Raw genomic sequence first — 23,841 nt, 5'->3', positions numbered from 1 at the left:
GTGAGGGATTGCGCAATCTGGGATGAGGCACAACTCGTCGCTGCCTCACCTCGCATCGGAGCCGGAAATATGCAAATTCAGAGATTTTGATCATGAAAATTATTGAACATTTTTTGGAATCGTACAGAAATAACATTTATAACACAGATCAGTAGAAAAATATTAATATTTATTTGATTTAATGATTATTTGTTTTTTACTTTTGATGATGACGAGCCTCACCTGCCTCCCCTGACAGCACGTCTCTGCTGCAGGTTATTCTCCCACACAGACGCGTCTCCCCCTCCCCTTTTGCTCTTAGTTTGAGCGGGATCATCGCTGAAAATGAAAACAAAACTTAAGAGTAAGTCTGTAAAAAGAACTCCATCCCGGTTATACGCAACTGTCCAGACCAACAGGACTCGAGGAACTACTAATCTGCACAGTTTGCACAGTTTATGTTTGAACTTTTTTACAAGTTATTAACTAAAAGCTGTGTCCCATACCAGCAGCCGCAGCCTTCCTCCACCCTGAGGTGTGCTTCTGCTTTGCGGTCCGTGTGGGAACACAGATTAAATCACTTTTGTTCCACGCGTACTCGGATCAGTCCTGTACTGAAACGGTCCGGTCTGAGTACGTGTACCTTTACACCCCTATCAGTAAGTGTCAGTAAAGTTGTTGATGAATGAACAGATGATAACCTGCAGCTGTGTTGTGTCTCGTTCTCTCCATCAGACGCCTGTGAGCTGGAACTGGACACAAACACAGTGAGCAGAAACCTGAAACTGTCTGACAACAACAGGAAGGTGACACGTGTGGAGGAGCTTCAGTCATATCCTGATCATCCAGACAGATTTGAATACTGGCCTCAGCTGCTGTGTAGGACTGGTCTGACTGGTCGCTGTTACTGGGAGGTCGAGTGGAGAGGAAAGGTTAATGTATCAGTGAGTTACAGAGGAATCAGAAGGAGAAGAGACAGAGCTGAATGTTTGTTTGGAGATAATGATCAGTCCTGGAGTCTGATCTGCTCTGATGAAGGTTACTCTGTCAGGCACAATAACAGAAGAACAGAGATCTCCTCCTCCTCCTCCTCCTCCTCCTCCTCTTCCTCCTCTGTCTCTCACAGAGTAGCAGTGTATGTGGACTGTCCTGCTGGCTCTCTGTCCTTCTACAGAGTCTCCTCTGACACACTGATCCACCTCCACACCTTAAACACCACATTCACTGAACCTCTCTATCCTGGGTTTATGTTCTGGTCTCTTGGTTCTTCAGTGTCTCTGTGTGGTCTGTCGGTCTGAGAAACACTGCTGACTGAAGATCAGCTGACTCTGTTCACTCTGTCCAGCTGGTCTGTTTCATGGTTGGGGGGTGTGATAATGGGGGGTGGGGGTGGTAATGGGGGTTAAATGTTCTACATTACAGAAAAACAATGGACCCCCTTCTTTAATGTCTGTATTGTTCTGATCTCACCAATAAAAAACAAGTGACAATTAAACAATTAAAGTCCTCCTCCTGCTGTCTTGATATTGGCAGCAGGAGGAGGAGTCATGGCTCCAGATCTGTTACAAATGGTAAACTTGTCTCTCAGGTGTCTTCCCACAGGCCCTGAAAACAGCAGTCATCAAGCCACTACTAGAAAAGAACAATCTAGACAATAATGAATAATTACAGGCCTATATCAAATCTTCCTCTGTTAGGTCAAATGATAGACAAAGCTGTGTTTCAGAAGTTAAATAACTTCTTGATATTGAACAACTGTTTGGATGTCTTCCAGTCAGGTTTTGGACCAAACCGCAGCACTGAGACAGCTCTGGTTAAAGAGTAACTAAACCCTAAAACCACTTTCTTCAACTCTAAACCTCTGTATTTGAGTATTAAGTAGTGTTATGGATCAATCCAAGTCCCAATCTCGACATTTGAGTACAAAGTATTGAAATTTGAAATATTGTGTTAGAAATGTGCATAGTGTCTGCCCTTCTGTTTGAAAAACTCTAACAGTTTTTTTGGAGTACAGTATGACGTAGGAGTACAGCCCCACGTCACCAAACCTATAAAAGCCTCGTCACCCGACTCGGCGAACTGTGGGGACTCAAGTGTGTGTGTGTATTTGTGTGTGTGTGTGTGTGTGTGTGTGTGTGTATTTGTGTGTGTGGGGCAAACATTGTATCATGTTGCGGATGATAACGGCGTGAAAGGAGTGAGTGGGGGAGTTTACCCCCGTGCCCCCCTCCCTCTCCAAGTTGATACATTCTCCTGCTTATTCTGCTCCGGTCCCCGGCATCATAACGTGCCTCTCGCTCACACCTGAAGAACCATAGACTGTAAATATTCCTGGACGAACCCTGACCCGTCTGTTACATAGGCAGCAAATGAGTCCAATCGACGGCCGCATCCATATTGGATTTGCTGTCTCAACCTAACTTTGGATCAACCTAGTAACAGCAGTAAGGCGGGACTGTGGGCGGGACCAAAGTTCACCGACCGACCGACGCGACCGACGAGCTTGACGCTAGCAGCCTAGCAGGCTACGTCACAGCATTGCTAACAACTGCTCTATCTGCTATTGCTGTCCTGCTCCCACTCGTCCATAACTATAAACAGTAAGTTAAGATTTAACTTTTCTATAACACAGTTAAAACCAATTATCTTCAACCCAAATATATAATTAAAGTCTTAAAACTACACTTTTAAAAAATGTATTACCGGTGGTTATTAGTCACAGCAGTGACTTTGTCCGGGTTAGTAGAACAAAACATTAACAAAGTTGTAACATAAAATGTAAGAAACAGTTTGAGGCTAATCTTTACATTAAAATTCTCACATTGTGTTACAAATCATTACTTGGGTGTAATAACATGTTTAAAGTTTAGAAGTCTATTTGAAAACCATAAAAGAAAGATCTTTGGCGCTTCTTTTCTTTTCTTTTCGTTGTTGTTGATGAACCTACTGTTAGACATAAACTGTAAATAAACATGTGAGACATCCAGAAGAAATCAATATTACAAAGCATACAGTTCATGTTACTGTTCTGACAAAAAGAGGAATGTCTGTGTCTTATATTTACTGATGTCAACAGTGATGACGGTGAACATGACAACTAAAAAATAAATATTTTATATTAATCATAAGATATTTATTTTCTATAGAATCCTCTGAAGTCATGGAGTCTGTGGACAGTGATGGAGTGTCAGCTTCACCCGCCAAAACCTGTAAGTATTAGAATAAATTGTATTTTAAGACTGGCATCTATTATTATGAGCTGCAGCTAACTTGTTCAATATTATTCCTGCAGATGAGGCTAATAACAAAAAAACAGCCTGAGCTGTCACATGTAGTTAACTGTACATTTTGTCTTGTCTGAGGCATTAATTGAACATTTTTGTATTTCTCCCTTAGACACCGTGTGGATTATTGGTGACAGCTGTGTCCGTCGAGGTGCCCAGAGAGCTGCAGAGACTGAGGGAAGGAACCTGGGCCTGAAGAACGTCCACATGAGTTGGTTCGGCTGGGGTGGACTTCGCTGGAAAGGCCTCCTTCCCTTCTTTGAAAACTCACTCCGAAGGAGGTCTCCCCCGGATGGCCTCATCATTCATTGTGGGGGCAGCAGCATGGGACATGTCAGTGGTGTCGTGCTGCTCAATATGATGAAGGAGGACCTTCAGCAACTCCACGCACGACACCCTGGCATGAAGATCATGTTGTCTGCCCTCACCCAGAGGTGCCAGTGGAGGCATGGCATCCATCCGGGGAAGATCGACAAATCTCGTAGGTTTGTCAACAGTGTTATGGCTACATTTGTTGGATCCATAAGCGATGCAATGATTGAGCACCCTCAAATTAGACATGACAGTCCTGGGCTATTTTTGAAAGATGGAGTTCATTTCACATCTAGGGGAAATGATATATTTTTAAGTAATTTTGCTCATTGCCTTAAAGACCACTTCCAAATACAGTGAAACTGCACTGGAATTTGAAAGTGGCCTTTAGGACCTTTTTTTAGATGCCAAATTCATAGCCCACTGCCATGGCTAATGTTGAGTTTCTTTATACTTTTGTTAAACATCCGCTTCTGTAGCCATGACACTGTGTCCCCCCCCCAACCAACCACCCACTCTTTGCAGCTCTCTGGGCTCATGATGGACATAGCTGTCACCATACATATGTTATGTAAATATGAACGTTTGAAGCCTGAGTGAGTTCCTGTTCCTGCAGTCCCTCGTCTGTTCCTGCAGTCCCCCGTCTGTTCCTGCAGTCCCTCGCTGTTCCTGCAGTCCCCCGTCTGTTCCTGCAGTCCCTCGCTGTTCCTCCAGTCCCCCGTCTGTTCCTGCAGTCCCTCACTGTTCCTGCAGTCCCTCGTCTGTTCCTGCAGTCCCTCGCTGTTCCTGCAGTCCCTCGCTGTTCCTGCAGTCCCTCGTCTGTTCCTACAGTCCCTTGCTGTTCCTGCAGTCCCTCGCTGTTCCTGCAGTCCCTCGTCTGTTCCTACAGTCCCTTGCTGTTCCTACAGTCCCTTGCTGTTCCTGCAGTCCCTTGCTGTTCCTGCAGTCCCTTGCTGTTCCTGCAGTCCCTTGCTGTTCCTACAGTCCCTTGCTGTTCCTACAGTCCCTTGCTGTTCCTGCAGTCCCTTGCTGTTCCTGCAGTCCCTTGCTGTTCCTACAGTCCCTTGCTGTTCCTGCAGTCCCTTGCTGTTCCTGCAGTCCCTCGTCTGTTCCTGCAGTCCCTCGCTGTTCCTGCAGTCCCTCGTCTGTTCCTGCAGTCCCTCGTCTGTTCCTACAGTCCCTTGCTGTTCCTGCAGTCCCCCGTCTGTTCCTGCAGTCCCCCATCTGTTCCTGCAGTCCCTCGCTGTTCCTGCAGTCCCTTGCTGTTCCTACAGTCCCTTGCTGTTCCTACAGTCCCTTGCTGTTCCTGCAGTCCCTTGCTGTTCCTGCAGTCCCTCGTCTGTTCCTGCAGTCCCTCGCTGTTCCTGCAGTCCCTCGTCTGTTCCTGCAGTCCCTCGTCTGTTCCTACAGTCCCTTGCTGTTCCTGCAGTCCCCCGTCTGTTCCTGCAGTCCCCCGTCTGTTCCCGCAGTCCCTCGCTGTTCCTGCAGTCCCCCGTCTGTTCCTGCAGTCCCCCGTCTGTTCCTGCAGTCCCCCGTCTGTTCCTGCAGTCCCCCGTCTGTTCCTGCAGTCCCATCGATGGCAGTCTCCTTGCTGGAAATTACACCACACCGTAAATGTGTGCCCGTGAGGACAATAACTATCACCCCTATTTGTTTTTGCACCAGGTTTGTTATTTATTTTGGTGGTTATTTATTTTTTATTAAAAAAAGTATTCTATGTATATTCACTCCTTTGTCTCTACTTATGAGTATACATTTTCATTCTTTTTACCTTTTTTTTTTTTACCAAATAGTAATGCAGTTAATATCTGTTTGGGTAGGAAGAGTATTTAGCTTTATAATTAAAGACAACTAAATGTCCCTGACACCAGAGCTATAATAATTTTTAGAGCATGCCTTTTGTTACTTGCTTTAGATACAAAAACCCTTCCTTTATCTCTAATAATGGAAAGTGGAGAGATTTCTGCTCTTTCTGTTTCAATATCTGCCACAAGAAGTCCCCATATACAAATTCAAAACAATCAAAATCAAGATTCAACCAGAGTAAATTACATTAATTATGTGTGATTAGAAAAATGTTTAAAAATCATTCAGAAATGTGGTCTTCCTAGATCAATATCACATAATATCGTCTAGTTTACCCATCTAAACTATACAAATGATGTGCTTATCCTCGAATATAGAAGAGTTTTAATGTTAACAATTAAGGGAAGTATTAAAAAGCAGATCATTTATATTTATAAAATATATCAAAAAGAACCAATGTATTACAGTTATAAGAGGTTAAGAAATGGGAACTAGTAGGAGACTCCTGATACGATTAGTACAAATTCTGGACCCAAAAGCACGACTCAGATAGGCAGGATAAAGTTACAAAAAGTTTATTCTAAATGTGACTCAAAAAGTGCAAGGGGAGGGGTAGTGCGAGGTTCCAAGTGGCAGTGTCTGTGATCCCAGTGTGGTGTCCCAAAAGCACAGGTGAGGTGAAGCAAAAAACACAAACAGCTATCTGACGCAAGGCAGAGAAGAAAAAAGGGGTTAGCTACACAAGCTATCACAACGAGAACTAGTAATCACAGAGAAGCCAAGAGAGTACAATACCACGCGAGCTGGTGAAACAATCTGGCGGCGAGGTGAAGCAGAGGGAAGTCTTTGTAGTAGAGATCCTGATGACCAACGAGCTGCACCTGGTGCCGCCTGAGAACATGAACCCCGCCCACCAAACTCACACAGACAGGAGAGAGACACATGAGGATTAAACAGACAGGGAATGACAAACAACACCACTGTAGGAGCCATGTTTATGAAGTGCAAACACAAATTGTTCCAGCAGGTGTCGCCTTCAGGTTAAGGTGAAACTCTATATAGGTAGGAACTATCACTGGGGTGTCAGGTGTTGCTAGACGGGGAGCAATTACACTTTTTTGACCGCTGTACGCCACACTATGAGGTAACAGGAGTGATTGTAAATGGACATGTCTGGATTATTGTTTGAACAGCTCACATGTGACAGTGATCAAGACAACGATGGAATGAGAAATAAATATTCCTAAAGGAAGAAGATATATATAACATGGAATTCACAACAACAAAGCTAACATTAAAAACAATAATTTTTAAAATCAGAGTTTTTTTCTTGAAACTAGTAATACCTTCAACCTTTGAACCATGCCTTGCTTGTCACACTTGCGAGGTTGTTGAAACACAACTCCCTGGTGTCCTACATCCTACATGAGAGAGAAAATGAGAGGTTAAAACTCTGGTTTTAAACATGCAGTATGGCCTGTCTTGGTTGAAAGCCCACTCACCACGACAAGGTGCAGGCCAAGAGTAGGAACATGTAACACGGGACAAACGCACGAGACACTATACAGCACAGGACATGTGAAAATGAAAAGCAAGAATACAACAACAATGCAAAAGTTACGCACTATTACTGAACCCGAGGGTGAGCAATGGGGACAAAATTAATCACAAAATAAATCAGGAAGTATGTTTATCTACCTTATAACAACTATGTAACAATAACAATTTCCAAAAACCCTCAGCAAAATTAACAATCAATTCAAAATACATAACTTAAATATTAATATATAACATTTTTATCAAACCTGGAGATCCAAAAATGTGTTGGTGAACTCTATAATACAAATCAGAAAATTTAACATACAGTACATTTGAACATCTTGAAGTTTTTTTTGTTTATAGGTAAACTCTTTAATATGTATTTTTTGTAGACATTTAAAATTTGAAGTAAACGTTTAATTGGACAAACAATTCCATAAACTATGTACATAGTTTAACTACAACGAATCTGACACTGAAAATGATTAACAGATCAACATCATCTTAGGCCCCGTTCATGCAGACTCTAAAAGACAGTCATTCATGTGTTCAGTTTTTATCTGACATTGGCTTTAAGTAGTGGTGAGGTGAGGTTTCTCTTTAAAGGCTCTATGTACAGTTTTGAGAATTCTATTTTCATTATGTCTTGAAGTAGCATCCCAGTAGATTTTTAATAGAAAAGTTGGGCCCCGTTCATGCAGACTCCAACTGATAATCATCTATGTAATCGGTGGGTTTTTCTGAGAAAAAAGAAAGAAAGTCTTTTCACTAAGAACTAAGGCCCCGTACATGCAGGCTCTAAGTTCAATTATTGTTTTAATTCCAGCTCTGAACATTCAAGATTTCTGTTCACTTGTGACAACATGTGCACTTTCTAAACGGCAGACATTGAAAGTTACTTGTGCCCCGTTCATGCAGGCTCCAAGTAACAGTTTCAATGTTGTTCTATAGCATTATTATATAAAAAAACAAAACATCAAAAAGGAGTTGGCCACATTCTTTTTGTGTGAGATCTTCAGGATGGAAAAAGAAAGGTTTCATGTCCACGAGGTCCAACTTGGCACCAAGCTCTTTGACCATTGCAAAGTTTTGAGATGGTTCATCACATGTCAATGAGACACCCCTAACACCGATTTCATGAAGCCTAACTAGGCTCTCTCGGACAATGTTTGCTCTCTCTTGTCCGGTCATGCTGTTGATGAGGAAGTAAGCAATGGGGATCTTCCAAGACGCATTAACTGCAACAACCATGAGGACCAATGCTTGTGTTGCAATTACGTTTTCAATTTCACCAGCTCCGATGTCAACATAGCCGTGAATTTGGTCCCCCCCAAACTCAGTCTGCTTATGAATGTACATTTCATCCATCATCAATGAGCAAACTGTGTCCTTACCTAATCCTTTCTGATCAGCAACATGACTTTTTAAAGCTGTGAAAGAAGCAACAGTAAATCCAGGATCTGCAGAGATGCTACTATACCACTTTCTTATGGTTTGTGGATGAGGCAAAGCCAAAAGAAATTTCTCTCTGACATAGTCATAGGCTTTCAGAGAGTAGAAGTGCAGTGTTGTGGCGAATTGTTTCAGATTCTCTGAAAACACAGACTTCTTCTTTTTTAGTCTTTGAAAGATCTCTCTTGGAACATCTTCGAGATCAGAAAGAAGAGAGGCACATTCCAATGAAATTAGAAGTTTCTTCTGAAGCACTTTGACTAAACCTTTCATTGAAGAAACTTTTGCCTTTTGGCTGTAAACATGTTGATTCCTGTGGTAAAAACGGGCTTTTTTGTCTGTGGGCTTATGGCACTTCCGGCGCTTCTGCAGCCAGCCTCAAGCAGAACCTCGAGGAACTGCAGTTTTTTATACTTAAGCATAGGCTTCATTTTTCGAGACCGGAGGTTGACCCTTGTGGTGAACACACTCTCTCACCTCGTACTCTCTCTCCTCACTCGCTCCCCCCACACACACACACATGCACACTGAGCCCTGAGCATGAGCCACTGTGTGTGTGTGTGTGTGTGTGTGTGTGTGTGTGTGTGTGTGTGTGTGTGTGTGTGTGTGTGTGGGGCAAACATTGTATCATGTTGCGGCTGATAACAGCGTGAAGCAGTGAGTGGGCGTGTCTTGCCCCCCCCCCTCCTTCTCTAAGTTGATACATTGACATTCTAAATGCATTTTTTTAAATTCCAGGGTAGAGCAGTACAACTGAAAATATGAGGTTTAGTTACCCTGTTTCATGACATCTGTTTAAACCAAGGGGCAACCTCCGGTCTCGAAAAATGAAGCCTATGCGGAAGTACAAAAAACTGCAGTTCCTCGAGGTTCTGCTTGAGGCTGGCTGCAGAAGCGCCGGAAGTGCCATAAGCCCACAGCCAAAAAAGCCCGTTTTTACCACAGGAATCAACATGTTTACAGCCTGGTTCAAAAAACGAGATATATCTGAGAAGTTGACGGCCCCTTCTCCTCACACTGTGGGGGGGGTGAATTTTTTTATAACTCATCGGATTTTATTCTATTAAGGAAAACGACTATGCCCATATTTGGTTGTGTCAGATTTGATTGACAGCTGTGCGCGCTGCATCTGTCTGTCAGGTCAGCAGGTCAGGAGGCTAACAGCTTGATCCGTCTGATTTCTCCTCTTTCTTACTTCGTTTGGAGAGTTTTTTAACACATATCTGACAACATACATGGCTTGCTGTGCGGTTAACAGACCATCCAACAAGTTGATGCTTCAGTTTTCTTCGGTAAGTGATATAGTAGTGTTATATTTACTGCTTACTCATGTGTTTATATTTACGGACCTAGCTTGTTTAGCTTTAGCTTGTAAACCAGTCGGCTAACTGTGTAGCTCATTATTTACATTATTTACATTATTTACGGTCAATGGTTTAGAAATGTTTGTTGTTAAGATGTTGTTGTTGAAAATAATGAGTTTGTGTGATGTTAGAAGCTAAAGGTTCACCTCGGTGGTTATCTGATGTTATGATGAATGTTATACTCCACCTAAATGTGGACATTAAAAAACAAACTGTGTGTAGTAATTATCCGTCAGTAACATAAACTGAACTGAACCTAATGTGCTGTCTTAAGATTTGAGCAAACTGTTAACAACTTTAAAAAACTTCACTTTGTAAGAGCATCTGTAACCATTAAGAACTATATTAATAACCATATTAATTTTCACTGAACTCATACACAGAATATAGCTGTAGAAATATAAAATATAAATAACATGGAATGAAAATAAGATTTAAAGCACATAGATATAAAGTATAAGAAATAGTTTGAAGAATACAGCCATGTACTGAGCTCATGTTAATAATAAATGAGTTACTGTATGTTCTGTACTAAAGAACAGAGTGTTGGGACCTGTTAATGATTTAAATAATTCAGGTTATATTTGTTTCATGTTAAGATGAAGTACTATCCACAATAAATTGCTTAATTTTTCCTCACACAAAATCTGAGACCATTTAATGTGGAATATCATTGTGTGAGTGAGAGATGATGATTACAATAATGTTTATCTTCTTAACTTTGAATAGATGTTGATGACCTGAATACTGTACCTTTGTTGTCTGGGTAGTACACTGTTGAATTTATAAATGTGTTCTTACACACAGATGAATACAGAAAAATAGATGAGAACAAACAAAATGATTTAATGAATAACTGATATTTTCTCTCTTTCTTTGCCATCCTGAAGACCCCTCACTAAAAGTCCATGTTCTCCTGGATCCATGTCACATGCTCGAGCTTCTTCTGAATGACTTTTCAACAGTCAAAGTTTTGCTGAGAGAAGATGGCCAGCAGATAAGACAGCAGTACATGAAGGAGCTCCACAGGCTTCAGGAGGAAGAGGAGGGTTTGCACCTTGGAAGACTGTATTCATGCTGTTCAAATAAAACTAGATCTCCTCCAAACAACTTGCAATCAAACTATTTTCTTCCCATTTTAAAACCCTTTGTCCAGTTTAGATGGGAGAAGTTGATATTATGTGATATTGATCTGGGAAGACTACATTTCTAAATCATTTTTAACTGTGTTTTTATTCACAAGTTATTGATCTTATTTACTCTCCATGTATCTTGATTTAAGAATGGGGCTGTGTTTAAGGGCAAATTTTTGCAATGACTCTGTTCCATCCCACTTTCAGAAATGAACTACATTAGTATTTATCAAAAGAGTAAGAAGTTGTGTAAAAGTAGACTTCCTTCCCTAAGCTATTGAGTTGAGCATTAATCTGAAATGTATACTCATAAGTAGACATAAAAGAGTGCATTTATATAGAAATATTTATTTAATCTGAAAAACAACATTAAAAAAAGTCTGTTTTTACAGCAGAGATGAACATGTTTACAGCTTGGTACAAAACAAACAAATAGGTGTGATTAGCTCATGTCTCGATGGACACACACTGTACAGGGGGGGGGGTGGTGAATGTTTTGATGAAGGATAAGAGTTATTCACAATAAGGCGTGTAGCTGACCAGCTTGACAGGTGGGCGCAGTGTAATGGTTTGTCAAAAGGCTTAAAACCCGTCTCAGCTCTCAGCCTGTGGGTGTCATCACTCAGGCCATCCGGGGGAGACCTCCCTCACAGCGAGCTGTTGAAGAGAAGCAACTGAAGTCCACCTCAGAAGAACCAACAAATGCAGATGTTGTTGAAGCTCAGGTTTCTTCCTCTGTCTCTGCAGCTCTCTGGGCACCTCGACGGACCAGTCACCAATAATCCACACTGTGTCTATAGGAGAAATACAAAGGTGTTCAATTAATGCCTCAGACAAGACAAAATGTACAGTTAACTACATGTGACAGCTCAGGCTGTTTTTTTGTTATGAGCCACATCTGCAGGAATAATATTGAACAAGGTAGCTGCAACTCATCATAATAGATGCCAGTCTTGAACACTATTTTTTCTAATACTTAAAGTTTTTGGTGTGAAGCTGACACTGTTCACAGACTCCATGACTTCACAGGGTTCAATAGAAAACAAATATCTTATAATAAATACTAAATAATTATTTTTCAATTGTCATGTTCACCTCATCGCTGTTGACATCAGTAAATATAAGACTCAGACATTCCTCTTTTTGTCACAACAGTAACATGAACTGTATGCTTTGTAATATTGATTTCTTCTGGATGTCTCATATTTATTTACAGTTTATGGATAAAACTTTGTTAATGTATTTCTCTGCTAACACTGACAAAGTCTAACTTCTCTAACAAATAACTCATAAACATAATTGTATATTTAAAAAAGTGTAGTTTTAAGACTTTAATTAAATATTTGTGTTGAATATAATTCGTTTTAACTGTGTTGTAGAAAAGTTAAATGTTAACTTACTGTTTGTAGAGTTTTCTCAGGACGAGCAGGAATAGTTGATGATAGCAGCCTAGCTGTTAGCTATGCTGTCAAGTGGACTGCTAACGTCGAGCTGAATGGGCGGAGCTAAGTCCCGCCGGTCCCGCCTTACTGCTGTCGCTAGGTTGATCCGAAGTTAGGTTGAGACTGCAAATCCAATATGGATGCGGCCGTCGATTGGACTCATTTTCTGCCTATGTCACAGACGGGTCAGGGTTCGTCCAATAATATTTACAGTCTATGGTTTAAACACAGACAGAACCTCAGTCTAAGTTCTTCTTGGGTAAAACTTTATATAAAGGTCCTTGAAATAAGCTGTTATTACCATCAAATCTGCTGTATAAGACACACTTTAAACCCTCAGGCATCAGTTTAATTTACTACCCTCTTCAGTCATTAAGGACAAAAATGTCCACTTCCAAAAATCTGCGATAAAAATAGAACAGATTACTTTTTTTTTTGCTTCTTTCTGCATAAATCTCTTAACCAACTTCCGCCCTGCTCAAAACTACCAAACATTCAATCATTTTGAGGATTTTAACCCTTTAGATGCCAATTTCATTACTTGATCACTGTTGTTATTTATGAAAAAAAGAAGTTATTTTCCATATAACAAATATTTGGTGGCTGGGGGATTTTTTTTAAATCAGTCTTGGATATGTCAAAGATTATACAAAATATTGACTTTGATGCATTATTAGTTTTTGTGTAGCATCAGATTTAAAATGTACTACCCTCTTGAGTCATTAAGGACAATAATGTCCACTTCCAAAAACTGCTATAAAAATAGTACAGATTATTTTTTTTCTGCTTTTTTGGGTTAAATCTTTTGATCAACTTTAGTCCTAAACAAAACGATCAAATATTGAATAATTATCAGGATTTAAACCCTTTAATTGACAGTTTGATTACATAATGATAATATTCTTAATGAAAAAAACACACAAAAAACGAGTTTTCTTTCCATCTAACAAATGTTTGGTGTCTGGGGGATTTTTTTAAATCAGTCTTTGTTTTGTTAAAATCTAAGGACAAACAGAAAATGAAAATATTAATATGCTTTTATTTACTTTGTGTTTAAAGGTTAATCAGCTTTATTATTACTTATCAGGTTATCTCTGTTGTCAGCCTTTATTTAAAGTTTGTATTGAACACTGGAGAGCAGCACTGAGCAGGTCAGGAAATCAGAAAACCTTTGTGAGCCAGGTGTGTAAACCTGCTGAGTGGCTCTAACTGACAGACAGGAGTGTCAGCGGTGTGTGTGAGAGCAGGAGTGAGGTGAGAGGCTGAGACACTTTCAGGCTGAATTCAATGAAAGGAAGACAGCAGAGATACCTTTGGTAAGTGTGCTGTGTTCTTTGGTAATTATCTGTTCAGAATGTTTGAATGGTGACATGTATTTAATGTAGGCTGTTTATTTCATAGTGATGCACTCTGCATTCTGGTTTTATAGTGTAGTGTTCACATGAAACAATTAAATTAGAAGGGTAAATAATAATTAATATTGAACACATTTAACTGGTTTGTTTAAATTATAAACAACAGATAAAGAACTGAATAGATACTAAAATTCAGATTCATTTAATGGTGATATTAACTTAAATTCTGATTTGTTTTGTTTGGTGTTAAAATGAGAAAAAGGAAGGTAAGGATGCTAAAAGATGCATGGTTAACATTGTATAAGTGGAAAACTGCTTCCCCAGATTACTTTACAATTATAATAGGAATGTATATGTGAAGAATTTTGTTCATAGATATTTTCCTTGCTTTTCAGAACCACACACAATAAACAGTTGTAACCTCGTTGCATTAAAGTCTCCTCTTTGAACTCTTTTACTATCGTGGCCTAACCCAAACCAATGTGTTCAGTCTTTTAGAATAAGGGTCTGCTTGGAGGTGAAATATTGATAAATGAAAGCAGTTACTTTTATTGAAATAAGAAAAGTTTTAAGATTGATGACGAGTCAGGTTACCGTGGGAATTGGATAGCGCCAAGACCAATCGAAGAATCATTTTCCTCTTAGCTGAAAATTTATAAAAAGCAGTGACGCAGCAAAAAGGAAGCCAGAGAGAGAAATGATAACAGAACAAATAAACACACCATTGAAGTGTTTTTTTCCATATACCATTTAGTTACACACACTGAAGGCTATAATGCATCTCTATCGTTTCTTCTAACAATATGTTGAGTAAATCCAGAATGCCAGATGACATCTACAGGTGTTATCATTCAGTTTGTGATTTTCTTTATTTTGTATTCTGACTGCAGGATTCTTATTGAGGGTTACAGGTTTTCAGTGAAATCGACATCGACCTGACCTGACTGTGGTCGCTCTGCATCAGGATCTGCTGAACTCCTTTTCTTTATCAAAGACACTTTAGACACTCGACACAAAATAACACAAGTAGATGAAAGTCTTTCTCACTCTACATCAGTTTATTTATTACAAGGTTACACATGAGCTGTCTGAAGAACTTGTGCTACCCAACACAGAGGCCTCCAAGGAACCAGAGTGACAGAAAGAAGAGAAGATATCAGGAGAGAAGAAGGATCCTTACACTGTAACTGTTTCATATAAACCCTTTCAATTCAAACGTCATAGCTGCTCCCAACTTACTGCTTCATATGTCAGCAACAAAACATCAATGTCAAAAAAGTAGAGACAGATTTCTGTCAATAGAATTGTCTTATATCCCTTTATAACTGCACTTATACATCTGTTAGTCAATACATACTTATGAATACAAATTAGTGATGTTGTTAACTTGGATTCCTCTGGATCAGTTTTACCATTGCACAGGATTAACATTTCTCTCCTGTGTGAACTAACATGTGTCTGTCCAGACTTTCTCTTTCTCCTTCAGTTCTTGAAGTTGTTCTTCCTCCTGACTGCTCCACAGTTCCTCATGTTCTTCTTTAATGTGTTGGGGCTTAGTGTCCTCCTGGTCCAGAATGTGGCTCCACTCCTGCTGCTCAGGTGGAAGCTCTTCTTTACTCACCAACAGCTGCTGGAGATCTGCAGGACACAGTAAACAAACATTAACGGTACTTATAGACTGATTTTTAAATATTAATGTGAGCAGGACCCCACGCTGAGCTCAACTCGGCAGCAAGGAGATGAATGGGCTTGACAGCGGCGCGCACTGCCGGCCGCATCCTATCTGAAAGGCCCTTAAGGCTGTGAGGACTGAGGTTTCTCTTCATCATCATTAAATCTTGGAGAGCGGGCAGCCCGGGTTCAAATCCGACCTGTTGCTCCTTTCCCACAAGTCATTCCCCACTCTCTCTCTTTGGTTTCTTATTCTGTCCTACCTACCAAAAAATCTTGTTTAAAATTATTTTTATTTTTTAAACTGTGTGGTAAGTTATTATGTTTTTCTAAAAACCCATACGCAAAAAGTTCTTATCAGAAGAATGTTCATCTATAAATCATGTCTCAGGGCCCCTCCCCCCTCCAGCTGCACTACATGGACTATTCCATCATGACCCTCAGGTCTTATGGTGCATTCAGGTGCTGCTCGGGTGCTCCAAGTTTCCGAGTTAGGAAGTTGTTCTTCAGACATGATTTCAGTTCAGAAAATCTGAATGTTGTAACAACAGCAACAAAGCGTTGATGCTACAAAGAAGATCAGTGAAATGTTACTGTTACAGTTATATTTGAGTAAAAAGTTGATGTCCTTATACGTGAATCAATAAAAAGTATGTAAACATTAACTAAACATATTTTCCCTCTATGTGATGACGTCAAGTCGGGAAGTCGAGTACCTCATTCTTTTCCGAGTGACGAGTTGTTTTTCAGACTTGAGCAGGTGTTCATGTGCATTTTACAACTAGGAATCTTGTTTTTCTGATGTGTCCGACACCACCTGAATGCACCGCTAGTGGACAGCGTGTTTAAAGGGATACTTCAGCCATTTGCATTAAGCTTTGTATCATTAGAAACCTGGTAGTATTTTTGAATGGTCGTGCATCCTGCTAACAGGCTCTATGGAGAAAGCAATATTGCGGTGAGACAGCTGCTGCAGAAAGGCAGGCCTTATGTCAGCAGGCTTTATTTCCCTCTCTCTCTTCCCCTCTTCACTGAGACATAAGGCCTGACTGTCGGCGGCGGTGAGGATGAGGAGCCGGGCCCAGCTCGAGCTGGGGTGGACTGGTAGTGTCGGTGCTCTCACTGTTTGCCTATGGACACAGACATAGAGTCTGTTTTCTGACAGGACTGGAAGAAATCTCTGAATCAGTTGAGGAAACGGCCGTATGTGTTGTAGTAAATGTCTGTAAATAGAGGACCTTAGTGGGAGTGGCCTGCATTTCTGTGCATTCTGGGAGTTGTTGTCTTTCATGCACATGAGCCAAAAAGACACTTTCTGCCTTTTCAAGTCAAGAAGGCACCAACTTCAAAATGTATTTCACATTTCTACATATATGACCCAATGTCAATACAGATTCATGTTTCAACGGGTGAAGTATCCCTTTAAAGAAATGATTGACACGGCATCACAGAGAGAGAAAGAAGAGACGAGAGTGAAAGAGATAGATAGATAGATAGATAGATAGATAGATAAATAGATAATACTTTATTGTCAGACGTAGTCTGAAATTTGCCTTGCGTCACAGCGGCTCCGTTTGCGGCACAACCCTGTAAAGCCTGACACATCAAAAAATAACAAGAAAATTCTATTTTTTTGGAATTGAGATGTTTATTAAACCCTTAAACAAAATCCCCCCAAATTTTTTTGTCATATCATGTTGTTTATGATATTTGTTTTGTAGCACATTGATACATCGGGCGTTTTTGGCAAATTTTTGCACACAACAATGTTCGTTTTAGAAACAAAAACAAAATATGCCCTTCACATTTTGAAAATACAGAACATTTCAGGCAGTTTTTCTCATTGTTTTAACATAACACTTTTTACAGCCTTTTTATTTCATTTTGTAGTAGGCACAAAAACAGTTTCTGTCCTTGTTCAGGTAAAGATGCACCTCACACTTCTCACAGTAGACATGTGAGAAGTGATTACCAGTGCAGTGCTTGCATCTCTGTCGGGTTTCCCATATTGGAAAATGATCAATGCCATCCCTTCTCACATCAAGAGGCACACTGCAGCTTGGTCTTTTACGGGGTGGTGTTGGAGTCTCTTCTGGAGAGGATAGTGGTCTGCCACACCTGATTTTGGCCTTTCCTGCGCTTGTCAGAGAAGTGCCAACCAAAGCCTGAAACCTTCGCAGAGGCACGAGTTTCTTCTTGGGGTTTAGCTTCTTCTGGTCTCTTCTGTAGAGGTTCCACGCATTGATGACTGCCACTGTAACAGTGTTCCACCAGATGTACATGTACCATCTTCGGGATCTGAAGCTGAACTTGTAAAGTGCAGACAGCATATCAAGGAGATCAACACCTCCCATGAACTTGTTATATGTTTCAACAATGGCTGGTCTGGGAACCATTATGTGAGTTTTGGATTTGCGATCCCAGCGTTTCACATTTCCCACAGGTTCAGTGCCAACAAAAGAGGAAATCAGGCTCACTGCTTTGTTGTCGTACCATCTTACAACGATGTTGTTTTCCTGGTTCACTCTGAAGTTCATTGACCCTCTTCCATTTTTCTTCAATTCTTTTTCATCCATCATGGTGCAGTGTTTCATCCTGTTCATCCGGATCGTGCCAACATAGTGGATTCCTCTTTCTTTTAGGTGTTGCACCAGGGGAACTGATGTGAAGTAGTTGTCTGCAAAGACCTTGTGATTTTTTCCTGCTGGAAGTGTTGATGTCATTTTCAGCACAACTTCTCCTGTAACACCTACTTCAGACTTTTCTCTGTCTGGATTTTCTGCACCTTGACAAATATCAAAGTCATAAAGAAAGCCACTTTGTCCAGCACGTCCCCACATTTTGAAACCCCATTTGTGAGGTTTTGCAGGCATGTAGACACGTAGATGAGATTTTCCCTTAAATGGCACCATGATTTCATCAACTGCATGGCTTTCTTCAGGAGGTATGCAGAGAAACTGTTCCCCCAGTTTTTGTAACCATGGCCTGAGCTTCCACAGTTTATCTTTCTTTGCATCATCAGACACACTGAGGTTGTCCTGAAAGTGAATCACTGTCAGCAATTTCAGAAACCGATCTCGAGACATCACATGACAAACTGCAGGGAGCCTTGTCTCCATCTCCCAATAGGCTCTCACAGAGGACTTCTGTACTAACCCCATATGAATGTACATGCCTAGAACCTGCTCTATTTCCTTGGCAGTTGTGTTTACTGACTTGCCCTCTTTTTGTACACTGTACAGGTTTGTTTGTTCTGCAGTTTCCTCTAGCATTTCATCAGTGACAAACTGTTTGAAATACATGTATAGTGTCCAGTCACACCTGTCTTCTGTGCCTTCCTCAACACTTGCAATGAAATCGATAGATGGAGCTTGATAATTTATTTTTCTCCATCTGTATTCTTTCCTTTGTGCATTGGCCTTCACTGACTCCTTTCTGATTGTGTCCTGTGTTGTTGTTGGGATCTCAACTTCTGTGCTTGTCTGGGCTACACTTTCATCTTGATAGTCTTCCTCATCACTGCTATCTGAACTTCCATCATCATGCATGGTCTGAGGAGTCCATTCTTCCATCTTCCCCTAACTGCTCTATGTCACTTGAATTGCCATCCATTATCATGTTGATGACATTTTCAATGTACGTTTGTTTTCTCACTTCTTCCTCTATTCTTTTTGACATCTAAAAATACACACATAACAAATTGGTCAATATAGCGTAGCGATTATGATTTCAGAGGAATTGTTATTGTGAAAATACCCAAAATGTTTTTTTTAAATGGCATTTCAGTCATTAATTAGATTTATTGAATCATCAAAATAGTGTGTGTTTACACGATTTAACTGTAATATGAAGAATGAATTATTAAGTAATGATACATTGTTTTAATACAGAATATACTCATATTAAAGAATTAGTAACAATATAAATGTTATTCTGACTGTAACTTCTTGAAAATTAGCAAAGATTTTCCTGCTGAAAGTGTGTGGATGCTAGCATGATGGTGGCCATTTTCGAAAAAAGCCCTTCCACTGCCTGCAGTAGAATGCAAATCCTCTAGGGGGCAGAATACATGTATCAGGTCATATACAGGTTTTAAAGGAAAGTTTTGATCATGTTGATAAGACAGAGGTCTCAGAAACTTGCGTAGCAAATATGATACACATGGTTTTATAGGGTTAAGACCGGAAACAAAGATACAAACATTTGAAACAACACTCAAACGCCAAACAAATGCACAGAGGCCCTAAACGTGCTTTGGTCGAGGATTCAGCTCCACATTCAATTTTAGGATTGATTGGTGAACAAAAGAGTGTTTCAGTCTGACCTTATTAAAACGTGGGACCCTGTATCTCCAGTTTGATGGTATCAGTTCATACTCTGTGTTCAGGGCGTGGTCAGGGTCAGAGGCGATGCAGTTAGCCAGTCTTAAAATGATTTTGTTGTAGGCCGATTCATAGAGTCTTTGCATGGGTTGGCCTACAATCTTAGAGCAGATGTTCAACTGCTGGAGCAGTTTAGACTTCAGAGTGGCAGACAGACACATATACAATGAGGTGTTACAATACTGTAGGACACTTAGAATCACAGAGGTAACGAACAAAAGAAGAATCTGTCGACTCGCCCCAAAAGATCTCAGACGGCGGGGAAATAAATTCTTTGTTTTGTCTTTTTACAGATGTAATCGATGTGATCTTTCCAGGACAACAGATGGTCGATCATTATACCCAGATATTTATAAGATGACACTTGTTTGATTGTTTCATCATGAATGAGAATAGGAGCTTTATGAGCATCAGACGGTGAACCAAATACAATTTCCTCTGTTTTCTTTGCATTGATCTCTAGAGCATGGTCATCACTCCACATAACTATTTTGTTCACAGCATGTTGGTGCAGTCCAGGGTCGTCAGAGTTACTTAACAGAGAAATCAGAGCTGTATCGTCAGAGTACTTCAGAGTGTACTGATTTTGTGTATCAGACCGACAGTCATCTGTATAAAAAGTGAAAAGCACAGCTGAGCTCACACAACCCTGAGGAGCGCCAACATTAGTTGTGATAGCAGATGAAAGGGTGTTATTCACCTTCACAAACTGGATTCTGTTAGTGAAAAAAGAAGCATACCAAAGAGTCAAGTAGGGGTTAAGTTTTTGTTGAATCATTTTTGATACTAAGATGTCTGCTTTTATTGTGTTAAATGCTGATGAAAAGTCTAGAAAGAGGGCTCTTGCAAATGTATTTGGCTTATCTAAATGTTTGGTGATGATATGGACCAAAGATGTTTGAGCAGTATTCTTTCTAGAGATTTCATGATCACTGAGGTAAGAGCTATTGGTCTGAAGTCTTTATGATCCCTTGGACATGGAATCTTAGGTAAAGGTTTTATGTACAAAGTTTTCCATGACATAGGGACCTCGTGTGTGTCAACTGAAGACTGAAAAATTGGTTGCCATACTGGAGCCACCTCAGCTGCAAAGTTTTTTAGCAGAAAACCACTACAGGGTTCAGGTTCCACTGCCTTCTTTGTATTTGTACCCTGAAATGTTTTCCTTACATCTTCAACAGTGATGATAATTCTGTCTGAAGCTGCAGGTATGATGGTTCTGAGTATTTCAGGGAATTTTGCAGGGTCGTCTTGTGATTCAAATCTAGTAAAAAAAAGTTCATTGTCTGTCGCAATTGATTTGATTGGAGTTGACATGCCCGTCATAGCTTTCATGTTGTCCCACACTCTTTTAGGGTTTTTAGCTTTAAAGGCTTGTTCAAGAAGCTGTCTGTGTTCCACTTTTGCTTCTCTCAGTCTGATTCTCAACTCTTTTTCTGTAAGTTTTAGTGGTCCAGGATTTTTATTTTTAAAAGCCACTTTTCTTGTATTTATGACTGCCTTTATGTCACTAGTGACATATGATTTATTATTAGGGTAAATTTAAATGTATTTTGTTGGAACAACAGCTCTACACAAAAATTGATATAATCATTTGTAACATCAGTTATGTCATTTATGGAGCCCTCATGAAAAATTTAACAATTTGTCCATCCAAAACAGGCTTTCAGTTGTTCTTTACTCTCATTTGTCCATGTCCTAATCACTTTCTTTTCTGGTTTACTTCTCTTAAGTTTTGTCTTATACACTGGAATCATGTGCACAACATTATGGTCTGAATTTAATATAGGTGGCCGGCACTTGGACACATAAGCACCTTTAACATTTACAAAGCACTTGTCCAAAATATTGTCTTTCCTGGTCTGGTCCTTGACGTACTGCTCGAAACCAGGCAGCACAGTTTCCAGGTGACAATGATTCAAGTCTCCCAAAACTATAGCCGGTGCCTCAGGGTAGTTGAGTTGTAGCTCAGGAACACAGTCAGCTATGGTCCGTGCAGCTTGTGACGCTTTCCCGTTTGGGGGTGCGTATACAACGAACAGCAAAATACACCCAAATCCTCTCTTGGCAAATAAAATGGTCTTAAAGTCATACTGAGAATTTCTACATTTGGATCACAGATCGTAACTTTGACTGAGTGCATTCGGCACCATAGATCGTTTATATACACGCAGATGCCTCCTCCCCTTGTTTTTCCTGAGTCAGCGTCTCTGTCTGCTCGCAGCAAAGTAAATCCGGGGACATGAAAGAGGGAGTCAGGCATCGTCGCTTGTAACCAGCTTTCTGTAAAGTATAACAGAGATGCCTCTCGGAGTTCATTACAGTACCTTGCGTATGTTCGTATAGCATCCACTTTGTTGCTCAAAGAGAGCGCAGGTTTGTGAAGACAATAGATGGGAGTGGTGGCCGATTTGATCTCTTTCGTAACCGGTTTCGATTCCTCCTCTCTTTTTCCTTTTTTTGGTCCTGATGAGCTCCTGGGGGATCTTTTCCAGCGTCAGACGGTAGAAGTGGCTTGATACAACTGCTTGGGTCGGGTCTGGTTGTAGCTCCAGCAGAGCCTCTCGGCTGTACGAGCGTGCAAGCCGTGACGCCTCACTCAGGTGTGCTTTCGGACATTGCATGGAAAGGCATTGTCCAAGTAGACAGAATAGCCACAGAAACACAAGCACAGTTCGAGGGACACTCATCTTACACTTTAGACAAAAATATTCCACAGACAGGCAGGATAAGACGACGTTTTAACAACATTAAACACGAGAACAAACAAACAAACAGAGCGTGCTGGGACGCAGTGCGCAGCTGAGCAGCGCACCTGATCACTTTGCGAAGATAGAAACTAACGAACAAGCCAGTATGAAGTGAAGCTTATCTAGCAGAGCAGAAAAAAGGATGTAGAGGGAGGAAAAAGAGAGGTTGATGTCCAAGCTGCCAAAAGTTAAAAAAAATGTTTACATCAGTAGGCAACCAGGCCCGAAGTCCTGTGACATCATGAACACAAGATTACAGATTCCAACAAGTGGAGACGATGAAATAAAAGAAACACACACAGGAGACAAAGGAGATGAAGAGAAATACAGACAGAGAGGAAGAAGAGAAATACAGACAGAGAGGAAGAAGAGAAATACAGACAGAGAGGATGAAGAGAAATACAGACAGAGAGGATGAAGAGAAATACAGACAGAGAGGAAGAAGAAAAATACAGACAGAGAGGAAGAAGAGAAATACAGAGACAGTTTTGTAATCTCAACAACATCATCTTTGTTTCCATCAGTAAGTCCTCTCTTACTGTTTCTTTTGAGTTCAGGCGTGTAAGAGCTGCAGTTGAATCTGAACAAACAACAACTCTCTCTGGCCTTCTCGATCCATTCAACCCTAACATTATAGCAGTTAGTTCTGCTGTAAACACGGATCACTTATTATTCATTCTTTTACATATTTCTATATCAAACTCAGATATGAACACTCCTGTCCCCACATGTCCACTCTCTGGCTCTCTGGATCCATCAGTAGGTATGTAGTTATAATATTTCTTTTGTAAATAATCTTCAACCAAATGCCCAATGTTAGCCACATTTCTTTCAATCCATTCTCACTTTTGCTCCACAAGTTGTAAGTCAACGCTAGGCACTGGAACAATCCATGGAGGGATATTAGCCCATCCAACATTTGGTCCATCAAGTGGAGTTTCTCCAAGGTGCTCTTTGCTGCTGCAGGAGCTGCACTATGGCCAAAGATACAACGAGCAAGAGCAGCTGGAAAACGGGCGTACTACAAAGGTGGTGCTGGGTTCAACAGCGGACAGAGAGTCACTTAGGAGCGCCATACAAGATCACATTTGATGGTCTATGTAAGCCAGCAATAACAGGCGTTTGGCCTGCACACAGGTTGGATGGTTCAGTTCATATTTTTTGATATTGAAGGGACGTTAAGTTTAAGGCTCTCTTTTGTGTCCTTTATATTTCAACTGGTTGGAATAGTTTGTTTATTAACAGTTGTTAGTTTGTGTTCACAATGAATGTTTCATTTTCTTGTATCTCTAAACGCTCGAGAGAAAACACAAAGAGAAAATCTATATTTTTATTTTGTAAGGGTGAAAAAGCTAATTTTATATTTCTGAAG

At 40.5% G+C, this 23,841-nt stretch overlaps 2 protein-coding genes and 1 long non-coding RNA gene across 3 annotated transcripts in view; 2 read left to right on the top strand and 1 right to left on the bottom strand.

Annotated features, from left to right (window-relative positions):
* The window catches only part of LOC136181101 (NLR family CARD domain-containing protein 3-like), a 785,212-nt gene that overhangs the window by 502,261 nt on the left and 259,110 nt on the right, over positions 1 to 23,841 (top strand). The window lies entirely within an intron of this gene.
* Positions 1 to 23,841, bottom strand: part of LOC136181122 (NLR family CARD domain-containing protein 3-like) — a 236,446-nt gene that overhangs the window by 41,335 nt on the left and 171,270 nt on the right. The window lies entirely within an intron of this gene.
* On the top strand, positions 9,171 to 11,263 carry LOC136181235 (uncharacterized). The gene is made up of 2 exons (XR_010667593.1): positions 9,171 to 9,664; positions 10,627 to 11,263. It is a non-coding gene; the product is annotated as an uncharacterized lncRNA (long non-coding RNA).

The sequence above is a fragment of the Labrus bergylta genome, chromosome 2, assembly GCF_963930695.1.
Source record: "Labrus bergylta chromosome 2, fLabBer1.1, whole genome shotgun sequence".
In the NCBI taxonomy this organism is placed as follows: Eukaryota; Metazoa; Chordata; class Actinopteri; order Labriformes; family Labridae; genus Labrus; species Labrus bergylta.
This window is presented reverse-complemented; position numbering and strand designations above follow the sequence as displayed.